Here is a 10,768-nt window from a genome sequence, read left to right as displayed (position 1 = left end):
GCAGGAGTTCATAATAATGATGGTCATCTTTTGCCGGAGATGTCAAAGAACATTTTGGCTCCTGGGACACTCAGACACCACATCCCCGAGCTCTGGCTCCTGTCAACTGCCATCAGCCTGTGATTCCTCTTTCCTGCAGATGAAACAGCCAGCACGTTTTAGAGATATTTGTCCCCTCTTGGTCTGCATCTCTCACATTGCCCTTATTAAACCTCTCCACCTGGCCTTGAAATCTCTTTACTTCTTATGATAAAAATAATAGAGTAATTGCTCTGAAAACATTTTACAAAAGAAAATGTTATCCCACATCTTTTATTAAGATGTAAGAGCCCAATTAAGAGGTGTTTTATCCATCTTTCATTGATTTTACTACCCTAATACCTTTAAAAACACAGCTGTAACTTCCTAGACTTAAATATTTGGACCTTGTTGTGCCAAGAGGTGTTCAAACACTGAATGAAATGCTGACCCAGGCATGAATAGCTTACATACCTGCTGCAAAGCAGTGAGCCAAATTCCGCTCCGATGCAGACTTTTTCCCATTTCTGCCCTCACTATTTCCCACCCCTGCTGCACTAATGCTACTTTCTACTACTTTGAGTGAATTAATTCTAAGTATCAATGTGAAATTGTGAAAATGACACAATGAACGTTACAATTTATACTTTTTATTTATTTTATATTATGTCAATAAGATTTTATGAGCAAAACTAGGGGAAGAATATGTCTACAGTTCATGTATTTCAGATTGGGATCTGTGGAATAATTTGCTTGGGATAAATTCAAGTTCTCCAGCCACATTCTGTTCCTCAGCAACTTCAACATTACTCAGTCAATTTATGAGCATTTCTTCCTTTCCTCCAAGCAGATGTGGTCTTATGGTGCCATAACTTGCGCCAACCAAAGACGGCTTTCCCATCTCAGGAATTCAGAGTAGTTCATCCCAGGGAGAGCTCACAGGTCACATTTGGCAGTGTGCTTAACCATTTTTGCCCAGTGGGAGAGTAGCCCCATGCTGACCCAGAGTATGAGTTCACCAAGCCTCCACCTGCCTGCAATGCACCATTTAGAGACACCTACAGTCACAATGCAGGTTCTGCAGGACCCTTCATGCCAGGAAGGGGAATTATAGGATGATTAATAAACAGCTTTGCCATTGATGCCAAATAGGAGGAAAAACATTGTGAAGACAGTAAGGTGGATATTTGAAGGAGGATTGCAATTTTTAATGATGCCATTAGAGAGGTTCTCCCTGAAATCTTCAGCCTCTGTAGTACTGGAAGAGCTCCCATCCTTTCAGAAGAGAAGCTGTTCAACAGGGATTGCAGGGTCAGGAGTTTGACTTCTCTGCTTTTGCAATCACTTCTCTCTGGACCTGCCATAGCAGAGCTCTATCTGCTTGACTGCCAGCCTATCTGGCATCAGTCTGCTTTGGGCCATGATTTGTTTACCACTAATGTAATGGCAATAACTTAAGTAATCCTGTGTTTTTTATTTGCATATCAGTAAATTATCTGCTATATCTTTACATAAACATGCCTTTGAGCTAGGAGGAAATATGAAAAGCCAAATGCAGTCTACATAATGTTGAATTGAATGGGAATGCTTGTGGAATAAGAACGTTTAAAAGGACATAAGTATTAAAGAACTGGACACCTGAAAAGAAAGTTCTCTTAATTATAGCTATGATGCCAGACAGGAGGTAAAATATTGCCAAGAAAGAAATAAGGTAGGTATTGAAGGGGAACTGCAAGGTTTTATTACTAATTCAATTAAGAGTAACATTAAATTCTATTCCAAAATACTGCCTCTTCTCATGCACTGAAGAGGCTGGATAATCTTAACCTATATTCAGTAAAGGTCTCGGGTGCTTAAAACAAGAATTAGGTGGAGTTATGTGAAGCCAAAACTGTAATCCAGTGACTCATGATGGTTTTTCATTGTAAGGCAGGGTCCACAGTGTACCCCAAATTATCATTTCCTGGTCATCCCCATCAGGAGACCTGGAATATACCTGATGTGCCTTCCTCTCAGTGACCCCAGTGAAGGAAACGCAGATGCACAGAGGAGTGGTGGGGCAGCCCAGTCTTCCCCAAGCTGTAGTTCAGAGCAGGAGCTCTCTGAGGGTAAGACTCTCCAGAGTAGTGGCACCTCTTCCCTGCTGCGTAGCCACTTAGCCACTTGGCCATGCCTTTTACATAATCCTGGATTTATTTAGACTCACCAGGTGCCTTTCTGTTCAAAAAAGAGATGAGACCATAGGCAATGGGTTTCTGAGATCTCATTTTGAAACAGCTCATAATCCATGGCATTGGGTAATGAGCACAGAGGCCTTACTCAGGGCTCTGGGTTGCACTCCCCGCTGGCGGCCACTTGAGCCGTCCACTGGGTCAAGCTTGTAGGCTGTGAAGAAAGCTTGTCCACAACAGTATGACTGGCTTAAATATCCCACAGATCACATGAACATGAAAATTGTGATGCGTAGTGCGTAACAAAAAACATAGTTTTGTATCCACACGGCAGAACATGGTTTAACACTGGTTCATTAAAAATACAATCAATGAGATCACAGTTGTCATGAATCTAATTTGCAATCAATGTTTATTGAATTTGTAAAAGTTCTTGACTTTTGTAGAATTAAAAGGAAAGTACGTGGCAACTCATGCTATTGCCTTATGCAGTATCAGACAATACACTTTTGAAAAATCATAATGTTTGCTTCTCGGTTGATATCTCTACACTAAAAGATGATGTACAGCTACAGGTGTAAGTCTGTCCAGATCAGCTAGTCTAAAAGGTCACAGCTGCAGTTGCTAGTGTTGAGTTTCTTGCACTTTGTGTCTTGCAACGTTTTGATAATTTCAAGATAATACCAAGTTATTTAAACATTCCTTTATACCAAACTATATATTACATAATGAATAAAACAGTGCATTACCTTACCTGCAGTTTACCATGCACATTGGCATAAGATTGAAGGCAAGTGTCCATGCTCCAGGACATAGGTGGCTTAAATGATTGCGAATGGTCACATGAGTGGGTGTACGTGAAATGTGGAAGCAGAGTCCCAGCAAAGTTCAGGGATAGCACACCCTGGCCACACCATCCAAACACTCTGCATTTACAACAGCCTGCCCACCTCGCCTGCAAGGCTAACAGAGACATTGCCTTTGCCCCCAGGAACACAGCCTTCATCAATCAGCCTGCTATTACTGATGCTGTTGTTATTAGTAATACACAATGAAGGGAAATAAGAGGCTGGTCCGGGTTTGCGCCCATTTCTGGTGTGAAGCATGTCTTAGAGAACATTGATGTGTTGATCAGAAGCTCAACCTGAACCTAGAGGAATAAAATTCTCCTATTTCTTAATCTCTTGCCTGCTATGGAACAGTGCAGAAACATGCTTGCTTGCTTTTTCTCACTTTTTTCCAGATCTCTCTCTCTTCCTTTCTTCCCTCTGGTTTTTAAAGGCTTATTAATAATTCTGCCATAATTCTACAAAAATACTGCATTATATAGACAAATTATACACTAAAATTACATCACAAAATTGTGTAAAAGAGTTCTTGTTAGTACATAGAAGGTCCTTTTATTAGGCATATACTTTGCTTTGGATAAACCAATAGTTTATCAACCAGTATTTCTCTTTCACATATAATCTCTTATAAAAGCCTGACTTCTGTCCCCCATAACATGAAATCATGATGGGTACAAGCCAAATGCCCCTCTGACTGCTGGCTCATTTCCCATAGGTTTGCTTAGTTCTGAGGATGGTCAAAGCACTGTGTAGTATTTCTAACTGCCCCAAGCCATTCATCAGCCTAGACCATTCAAGGAGGTAAGAATTAGATAAGATTAGATATTAGGAAGAAATTTTCACTCTGAGGATGGTAAGGCACTGGTTCCCCAGAGAAGTTGTGGAACCTCCATCCCTGGAGGTGTTCAAGGCCAGGCTGGATGGGACTTTGAGCAACCTGGTCTAGTGGGAGGTGTCCCTGCCTATGACAGCGGGGTGGGAACTAGATGATCTTCAAGGTCCTTTCCAACCTAAACCATTTTCTATGATTCTATGAAACCTACATGAGAGAGGCCTCCTAACCTTGTCATCTGTCAGTCATGGTTATTGGCTCATCCCTAACACAGAGGGACAGACAGGCATACATTTTGTATGAAGAAATAAAGAGTTTCTGAGAAGCTTAATCAGGACTTTCCCCCAAACAGGTCACTGTTATTGTATTTAAAGACTGCAAGCTGCTCCTAATTGTCCCTCATTGCCCTGGGAGTTGAAGGTATTCCTCCAGAATAAAGGGGCCTTAATTAGTAAGCTGGCTCTTTCACTGTCTGTCCCTTGGTAGTTCTCATTCCCCCTTCAGAGACACCAGGGAAGTATAGCAGTATAGATCTGTCTGCTCTCTTCCCTTGGAGAAGGCAGGGCCAGGAGCAGAAGCAGTTGGCACACTGAGCCCCAGAAAGATCAGAAAGGTCTCCCCTTGGCGGAGAGAAGAAATTTCCACATAAACACAACCAGTGTAATGGCTTGTATGAGTCTATACATCCTACGATCTCCCTGCCATCACACATATGCGACGCCCGCCCATAGTCTGTGGTCTCTGGGAATCTGAATGTACTCCTGCAGCCATGTATACTAAAAAAAATAAATTAAAGAAGCTCCTAGGTGGCTCTGAACTATACTAGACAACACAGGGACCCAGGAGCTTTTATTGTTTTTTTTACAGATATTTTTATATTTCTGCACTAATAACTGAAGGCTAACACAAACTCTTGTTTTCTCCTGATGCACATAGCTTCATGTCATTGAGGACTGACCTGAGTAAACCACCACAAGGCAGGTTCGTGGCTCCAGCTGGAGGCTGTCCCTCCCTGGGAGGGCTATAGCATCCTGAGAAGTAGCCTGTGTTTCTGGTTCTCAAGAGCTATGCTCTAATCTTGAATCATGGAGTATTAAGGTCAAGGGCAAGATATTCTGCACTATAATTCCATTAAGTGGTAATTGATAAGTTACAAAAAGAAGTTAGCATATACTTTAATTTTTACTACTTTATATAGCTAATATTGTATTTGTGTTATCTGTCCAACCTACCCAGAACTTATTAAACTTTCATGTCTCTGGAGAAGGCTGTTCAGAAACTTTCCAATTAGCCATTCTGTTTATTATTTCTTCTCTGTTCACCCATGAAATCTAGTTCTCACCTTTCCACCCACTTGTCCTAGTGCCACCCACACACATATGCACACACATATCTCATATGTACCACCAAGTCTTACACACCTCACTCGTTAAGTGACTCAGCTCACGTAGTTCATGCCTGCTCAGAATGCAGAAGTTATCAGTTCCCTTCAACTTACCCACCCTGTTTCACAAGTATTGTCCTCACTCAGACGTGTAGTTTTGGTCAAAAATCTCCCTTAATACCCAAAGAATACCAGAGCTTTGGATTGCCACTTCAACACTGAATCCTGAGCAGTATCAAGACCTCCTAGACTAGCAAAGCATCCTGAGTCTCATTATTATTCATGTACCTCTATGGTGTCCTTTGCAGACAGTGTTGTCAGAAGAGCTTGAATTCTTAGAAAGCTCAGCTGAGATTCACGAAAGGACACGATTGCCTGAAGTGGGCTGTGTTGGGATTTAAACACCTTTGAAGGTCTAAGAGAGAAATCCACAAATCTCACGTATCTTTAGACTTTGCAGATTTTACCAGTCCAGTTCCTTCGTCCAGTCTGTGTAACCGAGCAGAACAATCCTGACTGTGCTTGATCAGGAGGGGCCTGACCTTAAAGTACAGTTAGAAGAATGAGCTCTTCAAAAAGCACAGTGGGCTCAGCCATTGGAGGTGTTACTTCTTTTCCTATGATACCTTCATGGCTAGAACAATACTTGTGAAACACTGGTGTAGGCCTGGAAGAGTGACTATAGACAAGGGAAGAACTTGACCTGGCTGAGGAGACATGAAGATCTTGGTGTCAGTTTTCTATTTTATCTAAATAAAATTTCACATTAAATGCATTAAAAGCTTTTCTTGGAATAGGGATTATATCCAAATATTGCCTCTTAGATGAATGTCCCAATCCATGCTTTAAGGGGGTAAACTTTTCCTTTCTTCAGTCCCAAAACTCTGGGATTGTTTTCTGCAAAGTGTTCTGTTTCTAAAAGCAGCAGCTTAGGTGCCTCAGTGCACAAGAGGGCTGCAGGATATGAAACCTGATGTGAGAAAAACGTGTCCCTGTGACCCAGAGTTGAGTATCTAAACCCTCTGACAGGGCAAGGGCATAAGACCCAACCTTGCCACCAGGGTTTCCTGTGAGATAACTTTAGCAGTTCCCTATTGTCTATTTGATTCTCATTCATAAATCCAATGACTAGAGTGTTTTATTAAGGGGTGCAGATACCACAAGGCACCTAAAATTTAGCAGAGTGACTCCAAATATTACCATATTAACCATTTGTTAGGGATCTAGTTCATACTCTGTCCTCCTTATTTTTCCTTTCCAAAGCTAAATAGACCTTTAAAGTCCGTAGCTTGTTTCTACAGCCTACCTACTGTTGAACCAAAAGTCAAGAATAAGAAGCAACAAGGATAAGAAGCAACAAGCAATTAGCAACAATAAATATTTGAGATGCTAATGACGTGGCTTGTTCTCACTATCTCCTAGCAAGGTATCTGGATACAGAATTTCCTCCCACTCCTCTCCCTGCTGCCTCGAATTTAGATTTAAGTAAATTCAACAGATTATAGATGTTACAATATGGAAATTAATGTATCCTTTACCCTTACAGTCCAGATAATAGCCATGGGGCACACCTCCCATGGTATGAGATGTATATACATTGTCCAGACAAGCAAACCTTTTCCCACTATATTATTTTCAATCTCTATATTATATCAGAGTTGAGCCTTTCATGACCGTGGGGCTGCCACATAGGTTCATACCTTCTTTCTGTTGCACAGCCTGAAGAAATAACTAGGCACTACTAGAAATGAAAGATTTAACTAGAAATATGTTATTGAGGCCTAGTAGGCAAGATAAATAGGAGTCATTGCAAAATGCAACACATCACTTATTCCCTGAAATAAGTAAAAGCTGAATATTTGGCCAATGTTATAAAGGTGTTGTTTTCATACTACAAACAAAAGTAAGAGGATTTTTAAAAGATAGCTTATCAAATGACAAATAAAAAAGATAAAATTACTTACTTTGTTGTTTTAAGTACATAAGTACTTAAAAGTTCGGGCACCTGTGTTCACAGATCAGTCTAGAGTCCTGTTTTGCAATCATAAGGTACAATATGCTTACTAAATATCTTAAATATAGAACATAAAATCCCATTCCAAATCTGAGAAATGCTAACAGTATTCCACTTGTATGTAGATAAAATATGCTTATTCTAATATTCAAATATTTACCCTAAATTCCAGCTCTGAATGACTGTACGTGTTAAAATGGCAGACCCAGATGTTTAACCTGTTGGACACACATGTTTGAAGCTAGCTTGCTGTAGAGACTGAAGTAACTTAGCTAAATTTTAGATGGTATTTAGAAACTGGTTTAAATATTATGACACACACTAAAAGCCCACTAATTTTTAACGAATGTCTGTATTAACAGATCCTCTCTATTTATCCCCTGCATTCTTTTTGCAGGTCATATTGACTCTCCTGGGTTCTCTGTAACATTTTTCTGCCATCCTCCAGAGACATTCAATCTAACAACTTTCTTCCACCCTGGGCCTATCAGTTGTCCCTGACCTCTTTTCTTGCTGCCCAGTCAGCTGAGCTGAATCTTTGACAACTGACCAAATATTTTGGTTCAAAATAAATGAGAGACATGACTTTCGATTTGCACATTACATACAGAGGACCAAAGGTTCCCGTGGTTCCAGGTTGTCATGGCTCCCAGGTAAAAGAGCAAAAGATTCTTCAAAGTGCACACTCCTTGGAGTCCCCAAGAGTCAATAAAAAATGCAACCAGGCTTTCCCACTACCATGAACTGCTCAGCTCTGCTTTCATTAAGGCTTGTGTCAAGATAGTCAAAGTTATTTATCTATCTTAGACACTTAAGCATTTGGACTACCTCTGATTTAGATTTCTCTAAGAAACAGACATTACATGTCTCTTTTAAGACCAAAGCTCTGGGAGAAGAAAACTCCCCTGGGAAGCGAGCTGCCAATGAAAGTCTCTACCCTCAAATAGAAAGCAGACTAGCTATTATTTTAAGCAGATAGCCACTTTCAGCTTAGCTCAGTTGAGAAAGTAGGAACCCACCTATGCACAGAGGTATTTCCAAACCCTGGGGGCCAGAATCATCCTGACAACAATAATAGTCCGATGGTTAAAGTACATCCTGCTGGGTGATATTCAAACATGGGTTTGAATCCTGTCGTTTAGTGAATAGAGCATTTACCTAACGGGCAGGAACCCGTGGTTTGGTCCTTGCTCTGACTTTTATGAATTTTGTTTTAAATAATTCTAGGGTAAATTAGATTGAAGAAGGCTTTGAACTGGGAATCAAATCTAAAGATTCATCTTTCTGGCATGGTGGTTTTAACTATTAGATTAAAATGTGTCATGTGCTTGTTCTCTCTGGCTGCAGGAGTCTGGTACTTGACTGCACGGTGATTGTTTCAGAGGGACAGAGGCAGGGTTCTTTTAGCCCTCTAACTGAGGACCTAGATCCTGTCAGAATATATTAGACACTACTTGAGAGCTTCCACTGTACTGGGAAGCAAAGCAATACCTGACGTCTCTATGCCAGTGAGACTGAAATTCTGAACCACATAGACCAGGGACTTGTCACACTGCAGAGAAGGAACCACCAAAAGTAAGGGAATGTCACACTTTTTTGAAAAAGGCCTATAAACACCGCTAAGAGGATAAGTTCTTCCAGCATTTGTGGTCTCCAGGTAAAGAAGGGTTTGTGATCATTATTTTGGACTTACACAGATTCAACCTCAATCCTGTTTTAAGTCTAAGCCTAAGCTTTTTATTGGCTCTAGCTCCTAATGCCTACTGAATTAATTTCTTTATCTCAATGAACATTTAGCTCCTATATACCTTGATGCAGCCTTCCGTGTCGCTCATTGGTGGTAGAGCACCGGAACAGGCTGCCCAGGGAGGTGGTGGAGTCTCCATCTCTGGAGACATTCAAAACCTGCCTGGACGCGTCCCTGTGCAACCTGCTCTAAGGTGTCCCTGCTCTGGCAGGGGGGTTGGACTAGATGATCTCCAGAGGTCCCTCCCAACCCTATGATTCTATGATTCTATGATTCTATGATTCTATGATTAATGCCTCTAGCCCATCAGTATAACTTATTCATGGACTGCTGTCAAAAGATGTCAAGGTATCCAGCCATCAGCATGCACATCAGCAATAGATCACCCACACACTTGCTCACCCCACTGAATGCATTGCTCCCACAATGCTCCAAAGTTTTGCACCCCTGGAGAATAAGAATGACAAGGTGCCTCCTGTAACAGAGTCTCCTAACACCCTGAAACATGTGAATAAGTTTTAAATGGCCTTCAAAAGATTTATTTCAGAGCTAAGCTAACATCTAAATAACTTCATTATTATGTAGCTTCAGCCATGTATTGCAATCAAACCTTTCACAGTTGTAGTATTTCAACGTGGCAGTGAGGAGAGAGAAACAAACACAGCTTAAAACCAACTCACTCTCCTTCTTAAATTCTAGGGCTCCAGTAACATTGGAGCCTTGGTGTTTCTTTAAACATGCTACCTATGACAGCATCGAAAGCAGCCCTGAAGAGAAGGACCTGGGGGTGTTGGTTGATGTGAAACTCAACATGAGCCAGCAATGTGCGCTTGCAGTCCAGAAAGCCAACCATATCCTGGGCTGCATCAGAAGAAGCATGGCCAGGAGGTCAAGGGAGGTGATTCTGCCTCTCTACTCTATTCCCGTGAGTACTACATCCAACTCTGGGACCCCCGACATACGGAGGACATGGACCTGTTGGAGTGAGTCCAGAGGAGGGCCACAAAGATGATCAGAGGGCTGGAGCATCTCTCCTGTGAACAGAGGCTGAGAGTTGGGGTTGTTCAGCCTGAAGAAGAGAAGGCTCCAGGGAGCCCTCGTAGCAGCCTTCCAGTACCTAAAGGAGGTCTACAGAAAAGATGGAGAGTGACTGTTTACAAGGGCGTGTAGTGATAGGATGAGGGGTAACACTTTTAAACTGGAAGAAGGGAGATCTAGATTAGATATTAGGAAGTAATTCTTTACTGTCAGGGAGGGGAGGAACAGGTTGCCCAAGGAAGTTGTGGATGCTCTATCCCTGGAATTTTTCAAGGCCAGGCTTGAGCAACCTGGCATAGTGGAAGGTGTCTCTGCCCATGGCAGGGGGGTTGGAACTAGATGACCTCTAAGGTCCCTTCCAACCTAAACCATTCTATGATTCTATGATTTGTGACTGTCATCCAGAAAATGGCTGAAGTGCAACATAATCTGTCCACCATTTTCTTTCCAGGCAAACTTTGGACATGACCCTGCGTGGGAGATCCGCAGTGTTAGAACAGCAGAAGTGCCAGCATGCCTGCCCTGCGTGACTCCTGTTTCAGAGGATCAGTCTGGGCTCTCCTTAGGGCAGATACCAGGCTTTTCTGCCTCACCCAAACCACACCAAGCAGCCTCACTGAATGCCAGGGCTATGCCCTGTGTTTTCTCTTGGTGTGTGATTAGCTCTAGGCAACAAGCCATAGAAAAAAGCAATAAACCTAATTCAGACATGATCA

The sequence above is a fragment of the Vanellus vanellus genome (assembly GCF_965231255.1).
Source record: "Vanellus vanellus genome assembly, chromosome: 1".
Taxonomy (NCBI): Eukaryota; Metazoa; Chordata; class Aves; order Charadriiformes; family Charadriidae; genus Vanellus; species Vanellus vanellus.
This window is presented reverse-complemented; position numbering follows the sequence as displayed.